The following is a 13,055-nucleotide window of genomic DNA, read 5'->3' on the forward strand; positions in this document are numbered from 1 at the left end:
GAGCAAGGTGGCTCATGCCTACAATCCCAGCACTTTGGGAGGCTGAGGTGAGAGAGATTGCCTGAGCCTACGGGTTCAAGTCCAGCCTGGGCAACTTGGCGAGACCTCATCTCTACAATAAATCAAAAAAATTAGCCAGGCATGGCGGCGCATGCCTGTGGTTCCAGTTTCTTAGAAGGCTGATGTGGAAGGATTGTCTGAGCCCAGCAGGTTGTGGCTGTGGTGGCTGTGAGTATGCCGCTGCACTCCAGCCTGGGCGACAGAGTGAGACTCTGACTCAAAACAAGAGTGACAGATACATTGTGGTCAGCTCTGCTTGGTCACCTGCACCCCGTGACTCATTACTGGGGATCTGCACACCCTTCAGAGACCAGCCTTGGCCAGAGGCCGCTCCACGCGGGAGGAGGCGGGGAGAAGCCAGGTATAGAGGGAAACAGTCCATGTCTGGACGAAACCTCACAGACATAGAGGAGTCAAGTGACTTGACTGAGGTCATATAGCTAGTAAGTGACAGAGTGGGATTTGAAACCAAGGCTCACCTTGAGGGGTTCCTTTGATTGCGTTATTTGAAGAGGAAGGAAGAGGAGGAGGGGGACAGGGAGGAAGCTGAAGGAAGACAAGACATCTGAGAAAGTTTTACAGAAATGCTTAACCATCTGTACCTTTGTTCTCAAAATATTTTAATCTGATGACTCCATATCCCCATTTATTTAAGACACAGGACAATCATTTCCTCAGTCATAGTAGATGGGAGGAATCATGACAGCCTCACTAGGAATGAAATGAATGAAGAACGCACACATGAATGAATGTGGTTTATGCCCAGAGTAAGACTCCAACTCAAAAAAATCTCAGCCATAAGGTGAGAGTGAGGTGGATCAGAAGATTCATGTTCAATCCTGGTTAGCATTCAGGACACACGGTGCCAAGTATGTGTGCAGTTTTCACAGCAATGATTAAGACGTTGGCAGCAACTGTAGGCCCAGAGTCGTTCATTTTGAGAAAACAAAATTCTGTGTGTGTCATCGCAGAGCCTCCTGTCTTGAGTCGAATGCGCAGTGGCAGCCAAGGAATGGAAGAGTGATAAGTGTGGCCTCATCCGTTCTTTCCATGATTCCTCTTTTCTGACTCTCTTTGAACTCATGTTCCACAGGACCTCATTTAGTGCCTTCTATGTGCCCAGCATTAACCTGGACATTGTGCAGAGTTTCCAAGCCAGAAATTTATTCTAAGTTGATTTCTATTAAAAAAAAAAAAATCTTAAGGCTGGGCACAGTGGCTCGTGTCTGTAATGTCAGCACTTTGGGAGACCAAGGCAAGAGGATTGCTTGAGCCCAGGAGTTCAAGGTCAGCCTAGGCGACATAGTGAGACCTCGACTGTACAAAAAAAAATTTTTTTAATTATATGGGCATGGTGGTAGATGCCTGTAGTCCCAATTACTTGGGAGGCTGAGGTGGGAGGATCACCTGAGCCCAGAAGGATGAGGCTGTGGTGAACCGTGATCATGCCACTGCACTCCAGTCTGGCCACAGAGAGACTCTAACTTAAAAAAATCTCAAAGGTAAATGTAATTTTATGAACTACTGTTGGCTACTGGTTGCTGACTATGTAACATCTAGACTCCTAAACTTAGTGTAAAATGACTTCCCTCTGTGCTGCCAATCCACCTTGCCAAGAGAAAGCTTGCCAGTCATCTCCATGGCAACTCATTTCAGGCTCCTCTGAGATTTTCATTATTTTCTGGGTCTTTACACGTACAATGTCTTCTGCTTAGAATACCTTTCCCTCTTACCTATGTAGCATACTCCCATTCATCCTTCAAAACCCTGCTCACACACCCACTGACTCTTTTTCAGAGGTGTTTTTCTGTTTTCACAACTCTGTTCATCCCTCTATGACAATATTTCCTATTGGAACTTCTCCCCCAATAGAATTGGAAATTTTCAAGGGCTTGGACTATGTGTTATTTATTTTTGTCTCTCTCATGCCTGCCTGTTGTAGGTTTTAAACAAAACTTTTGCTGAAAAAAATTAATACAAGCACACAAAATTAGAACTGTTTCAGATAAGCCAGTGTAGGGAAGATACCGGATGTAATGAGTGTTTTGTAAAAAGGCAGGAGAGGTGTTGGGGAAAAAAATCTCCTTCACAACTATGTAAATTTTTAACTTATTTAGAGATGAACATGAAGAAATAAGCAGAGGATTTAAATGTGTTTAAAATTATATATTGCATAGCATTTATACGTATAACACAATCCAAGGGGGATTTCAACGGACTTGAAATCATTTCTGGAAGCCTCACAGAGAAGGTAAATTTGGAACCCATGCTTGAGAGATGGGAAGGAAGAAGCTCTTCAGTTAATGGGGGGAAATGGGCCCAGAAAGAAAATTTCCAATAAGGAAAAATACAACAGCAACAACAAACCACAAACCTGAAAGTGTGAATAAGCGGGGCGCCTGGCCCCCAGCAGGTCCTTGGTTAGAGCGGAGCATCCGCTCCCATCCTCAGGTGTTCAACTAGTTGAGAACAAACACAGGATGCCAAGTGAGGATCAGCCTTAGCAGCCTCGTGACCCAAAGCACCTCTTTCCTGAGAAACTGGAGAGGATGTGGTGCTCACATCCTAAACCCAAACCGAAACCCTAAACCCTACTGGACTTGCTGGCCCCTGGTCTCACAGATGGAGGGGAGGCTGGTCCCCACCTCCTAGAGATCTGGGGCTGCAACCAAGATGTTGAGCCAGTCTAGAAAGTGTCAGTTGCCCCAGGAGTTCAGTCTGTGGGCTGCTTCTAGAAGACAGACCCTATACCTTGCACTGGAGGAGAGCCATGGAGGCCAGAGGAGCCATAGGGGCCAGAGCAGGTGCACAGCAGTCCTCATCCTCTCCCGTGTGTGGAAAGGACTAGGAGAGAAAGCAGGGAGCCTTTCCTGGCTAGGCCAGCACCAAAATGGCCCCACCCACTAGAGCCACAGTTTCCCCCATCACATAGATGGCTCCTCTTCTGTCGAGGGGAGTGGAATGTCAAAAGGGGGCCACCAGTGTTTACCCCGCACGGCTGTCTCCTTAGCAACAACGGTAATTCCCTTCCCCTCTACAGAAACACAAGTGAGAGGTGGACTGGCAATCAGCATTTCTGTCAAGAACATGCTGAGCGGAGGGTGTGCTTGGGGATGTGGAAAAGGCTGGTTCAGGAAGATGAGGGGGAGGATCGTGGGAGCTGAGGGTGGTGTTGACAGAAAAGTCCCCAGAGGAGGCAGGATCTGTCAGGGCTTGGGATGAGTCAGGCTCAGCTGTCAAGGCTGGTTGCATCGTGTCTAAAAGTAGCTGGGGAGTGTTGGGGCCAGCTTCCCACTTCGTCTGGATTTGTGAAGGATTTTGTGACCCCATGTAACCTTGCCACGGGCACTACCATATTAGCAGAATCACAGTATGTTAAGAGCCAAAAAGGACGTGGAGATCAACTATTCCAACCCTCTTATTTTACAGATGAAAAAAAAAACAGAGACCAAGAGGGATTCGATGTCAGGCTTACAGTTTGATTACACCCTCTGAAAACATCATAAATTTCCGCCGTTGTTCTGCGGTGACACTCAAAAGACCATCCTTGTCATTTTCAGAAGGTGTCAGGTTTCCTGCGTGGAACACGAACCTTTGATTTACAAGCCCGCCTCTTCACGACGCAGCCTCCTCCGGTTCATTTTCGGTTCATCATTGGCCCCCGACAAATGAAGATCCCTGCGGCATGAAGGAAGTGCTCAGCTCCACCATTCGTGGAAGTGGGTTGTGCTAAACTGGGTATCTGCGAGCCGCTTTATGAGCCATAAACGTCAACAACTTTCCTTCATTACCTTGAAAGGCTGTTTACAGAAAAGAGAAGGGGGGCCCAGAGCAGGGTCCTCACTGAGAATTAGTGGGAGGACCTGGCAGGAAGGATTAACAGGAAGGGATTTAGAATCAATGACCAGGCAGTGGAGATAAGCGGACTGTGGACACAGGGACTGGCACATTGTTTCTTCCTTCAGGAGCCCGCTTGTCACGCAACATGGGACCAGGCTAGAGAAGGAAGGCTTCATTCTTCCTTGGTCCCATGTTGTTTCAGGAATAGCCTTCCCACCTCCGGGTACCATTCATTCCACAGATCCCATCGACACCCAGACAGAAATGTAAAAACCAGTTCGTTCTCATGTGGCGCATATGTTCAGGGTCTCTTCATGAGTCCCCAGTGTTTCCAGGCTGCTTCCTGTTTCTCTCCAGGAACGCTGCTCTTAATCAAGCCTGGTATGGTGTGGATTGCACATTCACCTACAGAGAAAGTGCAGGTTTTTAATTTTCCTGTTCAATGATTTGTTCTTCCTTAGAAGCTTCCCACCTCAGTGGGTAATTGAGGGGAGGGAGAGGGAGGGAGAAAGGAAGGGATAGGAAAATGGCTCCATCTGGTCCAAACTAGCGATCCGGTCAAAAGGATATAATAGCTACCATGTGTTGAGAGCTAAGTATGTGCAAGGTATTCTTCTAAGCATTTACACTGCCAATTCACTTAATAATGATAACACAATGATATGGGTACCACTATGAACCCCTTATTACAGATGAAGAAACTGAGGCACAGAGAGGTTATGTGGTGAACCCAACATGACAGTGAGTAACTGGCAGAGTGGAGGCCTCTTTGATGACACGTAAGCGATCAACCTTCGATAGTTCTATACCCTCCCCCAGCTCTTTTTGGATGTGACATCCAGGAAAGTCTAGGGCAGAGCTGTGGTGAAAGAGAAAAAGATTGGTCCCTATATCAATATGGTGGCCTCTGCGTCCTCCTGGTCTCTACAGTAGAGCGGTTGACCTCAGGGGCTACCTGACCTGGGGCCATCTTCCTGGCATAAAAATAGGCTTTAGCCTTTCAACAGAAATGGATATCTTTAGAAATCAACACAGCATGTAGGCATTAGGCTATGTTTATGAGATCTGCAGAACAGGTTTGGGGGACATGTGAGCCCTCAAATCTTTACTTCAGGCTAGACTGAGGTAGTACAGGAACTCGTTGGGAATTCAAGGAGGAGGAATATAGCTTTTCTCTTACAGAAAACCAACCAAAATCCATTAGGAGGACAGGAATGGGGGGGGTTTGGGGGGATCAGAGTTCCTAGGAACGATGTCTTAGAACACTGTAGTATTTGACATGGGATGTTACGAATGTTTGCGAGTAGAAGGTGAAAGTTCCAGTCTGATGGTCTTTGGCAAAGAGGCAGAGGCCACATGTATCCTTCATGATCAAACCAGAATACAACTGCTAGAAATTGTCAATGTAGAATGGGGTTTCTTCAAGAGACACTCTGGTGAAAACGCTATGTTTTGGTTCTGAATGAGATATGAAAATGTGCTAAGAAAAGCACAAGGAGAACTTTTTCCACAAAAGAAGAATGAAACTCTTAACTCATCACTTGTACATTCATATTTCATTTCATAGTAACCCAATGGATAAATGGATAAATGTGGCGTGCATGTACATGAAATAGTATTTAGCGTTGAAAAAGAAGGGAATGGATAATAAGGAGTGAAGGAATAATAATAATAATGAAGAAGGACATTCTGGCACATGCTCCAACATGGGTGAAACTTGAGGCCGTTACGTAAAGGGAAGTAAGCCAGGCACAAAAAAGACAAATACTGTCTGATTCCACTTATATGAAGTAACTAGAGTGTCAAATTCATAGAGACAAAAAGGAGAATGATAGTTGTTAGGGGCTACAGGGATAGAAAAATAGGGAGCTCTTGTTTAAATGGGCATAGTGTTTCCATTTTGCAAGTTGGAAAAGTTCTAGAGGTTGGCTACACAGTTAGGTATCTGAAATATTTGGGACACTACTGAACTGTTTACAAATATGGTTACTTCACTGGTAAGTTCTAAACCATTAAAATGGCACTGAACTACATTTTTAAATGATTACTCAACACTATACTTCAAATGTAAATTTTGTTATGTGTGTTTTGTCGCAATTAAAAATTTTAAAAAATTTAACACATCAAAACTGAAGTGTACAGTGAAGATAGTAATAATGTCTCTGTGGTAAAGGAAGATTCCTATACCTAGACTATTCCTGTAACTCTCTATTCCTAAGCCAGTATGTTGTGAAGCACAGTTGATTCTTCTTAACATTCTTTCCCAAGACCTACAAAAATTTGTTCTACCTGAATGAAGGTCTACACAGAAGTTCTCTTGGTCCTGGTGTGCCGAGGTAGGTGAGTTCAGTAATGAAAGCCTGTGGGTATTTTAGGTCAGTGTTCCCCTCAGCTTCCTTACCAGCATCTCTGTGGTATCTTTGTATTACAGTCTTTCTCGTGGGTGCTAGTCAACCAGTGAAGTTTAAGTTACACTAGAGCCACCCCCATGACTCTCTTTCCTGCCATTTGCCTGTTGTTGTTTTTGTATATCACTTCCTGGGTCACGAGGGCATATCTGGGTGAAAGTGCAATGTGGAAAGCACCAATCTAGCAGGGTGAACTGTCGGGGCTCAGAAAATATTTGTTGTATGAATGAATCAAGGGATGAATGAGGCCTCAGGATGTCTCTCACACCCATGTGGAGGATGGTTCGTGTCCCTGGCCTGAGTGGAGGCTGACAACACATCCCCTGTCTTCTCACAGGAAGTGCCTGGAGAAAAGCTGTCTCCTCCCAACACCAGCACCAAACAGCTTCAAGCATGTCTGCCACTTTGGTGTTTGTCTCAGGGTTGGGCTGCTCTCTCTGGGAATGGCTCAGTGTTCAATAGGTTTAGAGAGAGAGATTTCTGCCCCCTCCCATGTTTAAATTGGGGATCTAAGCTCGTTCTTTAAAATCCCAAAGGGATAATGGGAGTATTTTTGAAGAGATGCTGGGCTGTCCCCTATTAGTTTCCTAGGACTGCCAAACAAATTCTCCCTAACTGTGTGGCTTAGAACAACAAAATAATGTTTTTTCGTGGTTCTGAAGCCCAGAAGTCTAAAGTCAAGGTGGTGGCAGAGCTGTAGTCCTTCCGAAGGAGACAGTCTCCCCACACTTCTTCCAGTAACTCTGGTGGCTCCAGCCGTTTTTTGACTCAGGGCTGCAGACCCCCAGTTCCTGCCTTTTGTCTTCATGTCACCTTCCTCCCTGTGTGTCTGAGTCTCTCCAACTTCCCTCTGCCTTTCTTTTAGAAGGACACCCCAAACCCAGGATGATCTCATAGTGAGAGCCTTAACTTAATTACATCTGCAAAAAATCCTCTTTCCAGATACGATCACATTCAAAGATGAATATGGTGGTTAGGACTTGGACGTATCCCTTTGGGGGCAGGTAGTCAACCCACGACTCGTGGCAATGTTTTAGCCAAGAGGGTGGGAAATAAGCTGAAAGCTCCTTGCAGCAGTATTGGTTAAGTCCTGTTCTGCATTTCTCTGTCCTCCAGGCCTAAGGTCTGCCCAGCCTAGGCCCAGAAACCCAGGAATCAAGTCCCATCCCTTCCCCAGCCTCCTTCCCAGGCTCCCACCGCCTCCCCCGACTCCCTCCCAGGCTGAAAATACCCTTTTCAGCACATGAATCTGGAGAAGGTTAGCATTTTGTGCAAGGTTCTATGTGAGTTAGCAGAGGCAGGGCTGGAGCTCAGAGGTCCTGATTCCTAATTCAGGGTCCTTTCTGAAAGAGTTGTTTTAAAATTGTATTGCCGTGGTGATAAAGCGTAGAGAGTGAGCTTTTGAATTATAACATGAAGATTCTTGCATTCCTGGCAGCCTTAGCAAGCTGTTTCCAAAGAAACTTATCAGCCTGTCAACGTTCCCACTAGCCCCTCTTACCTTTCCGGTGTCACAGACACCACAATATGCAGACAAACTCGCTTCTCACAACCTCCTCAGCCAATAGCTATCCAGGCAATTTTTCATGTCTCCTGTCCAAAGCAGATGATGACAGTGACTTCCAGGCAGCTGCGCCACAGCACCAGCTCTGTGAACTATGCTGTCAATTTTTATTTGAATCCTCCTTTATTCACAGTTTGATTTCATTTAGGATTGGCCTCACTTCCTGTTCAAATGCCAGGCCTGTGGCCCCACGCTAACTGGCAGAACTACCTAGGCATCACTACAAAGAGAGAACTCTGCCCCAAGACTCTTGGAGAGGAGTTTGGCTTCTGTATTAACTCAGTCTTCCTGGGTAGCTCCCAGGCCTAGAGAAACTATCAAGAATCCCATCTTTTCTTCCTTTTTCTTTCTTTTTCCTTTCTTTTTTTTTTTTGAGCCAGGATCTTATTCTGTTGCCCAGGCTGGAAGACTGTAGCACAATCAGGGCCACAGCAGCTTTTGACCTGAGCTCAGGTGATCCTTCTGCCTCAGGCTCCCAAACAGCTGGGACTACAGGCATGTGCCACCACGCCTCGCTAATGTTTTTATTTTTGAGTTGGAGTTTCACTCTGTCACCCAGGCTGGAGGACAGTGGCACGCTCCCGGCCACTGCAGCCTTGACCTGCCGGGCTCAGGTGAGCCTTCCGCCTCAGCCTTCCAAGTAGCTGCAACTATAGGTACACACCATCATGCCTGGTTAATTTTTTGATTTATTGTAGAGATGTGGTCTTGCCAAGTTGCTCAGGCTGGTCTCAAACCCGTGGGCTCAGGCAATCCTGTCACCTCAGCCTCCCAAAGTGCTGGGATTATAGGCATGAGCCACTGCGCCTGGCCCTGATTTTTTTTTTTTTATAGAGACAAGTCTTGCTATGTAATCCAGGCTGGTCTCAAACTCCTGGGCTCAAGCAATCTTCTCACCTTGGCCCGGCCACCATCTTTACTCTCTATTTCTCAGAACTACAGTGGTTTGGAAATCGTATATATTTTTTCTTTCTCATATCCACTTTGCTTTCTCACTTTCTTGAGGAGTGGGAATAAATACGCTACCTTACAGATGTCTGAAATGATTGCCTCTTTGAAAAGATTTTAAAAGGGAGATTAATAAAGTGCTCTGAATCTGGCCTTTTAGGTGCTTATCAAGTCAGAAAATGCATTTCTTGGTAAAGGATTCATCTCAGGTCAAACGTGAAGACTCTAAGCCGGTTTTTCAGCAAACACCAAACAGAAATGTAGTATAGAAACAGAAATGAGACAAGAGAGACACATTGCCCTTCATTTGCAGTGTGGCATCCGGGTGACCAGCAGAAGGTCAGCCTCAGCAGGGAAGGGCCATAGAGGCTTTCTGCGTGGCTGCCTTCAGGGAACACCCCTGAAAGCAGTGGCTGTTGTGCTTATATTCTCTGCTTTATTTGAGGCAAACCCACTTACAGTTATTGTTGTTTAGTTTTGTTTTTTACATCAGAGAGATTAAAGCCTTCCGAAAAGCAGATGCTAACTTGAAGTCAAGGTTGAGCTGACTTCGAAGTGCAGAGTGCAGGAGTAGCCAGGGGACAAAGTGAGTTGGACACACACCAAGTAGGACAGGCCATGGAAGGCAGAGTAGAAGTTGGAACCAAGCAAGTGGGAAATGTAGTTGGAAGTGAGAGGTCAAAGCAAAAATGGTGTTTGGATCCTCTTGGCTTTGCGACAGGGGCCAGAAATCATGGTATGCTCCATCTGAGCATATGCTTATTCTTTTAAACAGACCCTATAAAAGAATGACGTGAATTTTTGAAGTTTCCCACACTTGCCAAGTTCAAGTACTATCTTATTCTAAAGACGTTCCAGATTCTTCTTACCAACTATTCTAACTCAGCAGTCCCTTCTTTTATACACCCATGAATAGGATTCTGTCCCTCTTTTGAGGCACATAGACATGATAAAATTGAGGCAAATTAAGAAATTTCCAAAAGCTCACACACCTAGCAAGATTCAAAACTAATATACTCAAAAACCAATAATTCTGACACCATGGTCAGTGGTTTTTTTTTTTCTTCTCTACTTGGGAGAAAATAAACAAATATTTTAAGCACATAGAGTTTGAATGCCAAGATGGCACCCTTTTGGGAATCCACAGCAGAGAGGGAGGATAACGGGTCAAGATGTAGAGAAAAGTCTAGGCTTGAAGTGTCCATTTGGGAATCATTTGGTTGAAAGAGGTGAAGTAGACGCAACTGTTCAGGGAGCGACTATGAGGGAAATACAGAAACCTGGTGATAAACAGGAAGGAATTCTCCAATTTGGGGATCAAAGGACAAAATGTGGGCAGGCAAAGGAGATAGAAGGGACAGTTAGAGAGGTGGGAAGAGGACCAGAAAAGGCTAGTGTCAGAGAAACTAAGTTAAGAGAGATGGAAGAAGGAAGCAGTGGTCAAGAGAATTTAATTGGAATGACTGTTTTGCAGGGAATAGATTCAAGAAGAGTCTGTTTGAGTTAAATAAGCAATGGACTAGAAGTCTTTAGTCTAGACTCTTTTCTGAGTTCTATACTTATATTTTGAAGTGTTTACTCAACTTCCCAAAGGTACCTCAAACCATACATTCTTATGTCCTGAACTTATACCTTCCCTCTACTGCCCTCCCCAGATGTGAGGCTCTTCTGTGGATCCTATTTCAGGGACTGTTTCTACCCTCGATTCTGTTATCCAATTATAATCCAACTTCTTCTTAGCTGCAAAGGAGGCTGGGAAATTGACTGGCATTGGCGTGGACCAGGGGTTGGCAAATGTTTTCTGTAAAGGGCCAGATAGTAAACATTTTAGGCTTTGCAGACCATATGGTCTCCGTCACAATGACTCAGATCTGCCCTTGGAGTGTGAAAGCAGCCAGAGAGAATAAGTACATGAGTGTACGTGTCTATGTTCCAATAAAACTTTATTTAAAAGACCAAGTGGTGGACTGGATTTGACCCAGGGTTAGACTGCCAACTCACAGCTTAGACAAACATGGCCTGTTCCTAAGACCTGGGTACACCATGGCTCCAAAAAAGAAGTCCTAGTTCTGTAAGCAAGAAGTTAGAGGGGAATGGCTATTGGTGGACTTTCACAGTGTCTGCCATGCCTGGTCAGGGATTTCCTTCTTAGGGATGAGAACTGCCCCCACAGGACTAGTGACTGTAACTATTGGAGGTCTTTGTTGAATTATGGAAGCTGTGCTTTTGTTTTTTTCAATAAGGGGTATAGTTGAATGGTCGCCTCTCCCTACTCCCTGGCTATTGCTGGTTAAAGACATGGTCATTCTGACCAGTGACTTTGGCAAAGAGCCCCACTCATTGTACAAATCACCAAATTCTACAGTTTCTGCACTGATGTTCTGGCCCTAGAAACTTGATGGAAGGAAAAGTAGGACTGAAATAACTGGAGGGAGCTGTGAGGCCAGAGCACCTGTGCTGGGGCGTATGTTAATTTGTTTGGAAATATTTATCTATGCACACATAGATGGTGCACTTGATGAGTAACTATATTTGTGCTGCACTTACATGCTTTTTCTCCGCCGTTAATGCAATCAGTGCACATTATAGAGGCATGAATATGCAAATGTTGAATAAAGCTTGAATTTTTTAATTAAAAAAGCTAAATCAGGGGAATTATAAGCACCCAATTTAACATTTTAAATATGAAATGAAATGTTCTCCTTCATTCCCATTCATTGCCATGGATTTTGTTGATGTTCAGCAAGGAACTTGATTATTTCATCCTGATATGTTTTTACAGGAGTTGGCTTGGGATTTGGTGAGATGAAGAGACATGGGGGATGGGGGAGAAGGGTAAATCTGGGAGGAAGATGTCTAAAGAGCGACTTTTTTTCCTGTCCTGGTTGATGTTGCTTGTACACGAACCAGCTTATTGCTTGTGTACTTGAGAGGGGTATCAGCATATAAATACTCAGTTGGGAATTAAATTTCCAAAAGGAAGCACTTTCCCCACTCAATTTTCTCTTAATTCAGAAAAATTACTTTTAAATTGATGTAACACAGCAGCTTATAACAGTTACATTACTCTCCCCCAGGAATAAATACTGGCTTCTCTGTGCTCCTTTTTCAAAGGGGTAAACAAATGCTCTCTCTTCAGGCTTGACTCTTTCCGAAGAGGGAAATGAGCCTTTCGACTGGCTTGGGATTAAAGAGTCCACACTGCAATCGGTTGATTATTTATTAAACACTTCCTCATGTGGGACTCAGTACTGCCCATAATTAAATTACAAAGACCCATGCCAGGCCCTTTGGAGTTTAGAATCTTCCATGGTCTAAGCAGCTGGGTGATTTGGGCCCAGTGACTGGTCATGATATCAATAGTAATTACACCTTATAATCATCAGGCTTTTTATTCAAAGTACTTCTGCTTGTGTGTCCTTGTTTGATTTGAAACCTACCTCAGGGGAGAATGAATGAGGCCATCTCTAAGTCTCCTATGGAGATCACTATGAGTTCTATAAGGTGCTTAAGTGGGGGAAAAGGAGAGGACTAGACTCGTGATAATTACATCAAATTTAACTCTAATTTATATACTATGTGAACAAGGAATAGGAAATCCTGTGTGCAGTGACAAAACAATGCTAGGCCCATGTTTCCTGATAAGCTTTAGTACTTATAAAGCTTTGCCCTTTGATTTCCTGGACTGGTCATTTTATAAAGGAAATACCCCCAGCAGTTTATCTTATCTTCAGTATTTTACACCAATTTCTACCCTCACAACTCAAGGCATGTACTCTGAAATTCTTCAGAGGAATTCTTCCTACGTACTAGGCAGGCTGAAGTTCTGAATCCAACTACATGGAAGAAATAAGAAGTGCTCAGGAAGTGACTGAATCATCTAGATGAGCATTGAATTTATAGCTACGGCAAAGTTTTCATCCATGTCTCTCTATTCTCTGGCCTTCTCTAAGATCAGAGGGCCGGCAAGATATTATTTTGTAGTACCCAATTTAAACTAAATGTTGTTTTTATTTACATCCAAGTGAGACAAAAAATATCAAAAACTTTTTTTTTTTAAGATTTAGGGCTGAGTGTGGTGTCTTACACCTGTAATCCCAGTACTTTGGGAGGCCAAGGAAGGAGGATTACTTGAATTCAGGGGTTTGAGACAAGCCTGGGTAGCATAGCAAGACCGCATCTCTACAAAAATAAAAATAATTAGCCTGCCTGTAGTCCCAGCTACTTGGGAGGCT

Source organism: Carlito syrichta, unplaced genomic scaffold, assembly GCF_000164805.1.
Source record: "Carlito syrichta isolate Samal-C Ts95f unplaced genomic scaffold, Tarsius_syrichta-2.0.1 Scaffold314110, whole genome shotgun sequence".
Lineage (NCBI taxonomy): Eukaryota > Metazoa > Chordata > Mammalia > Primates > Tarsiidae > Carlito > Carlito syrichta.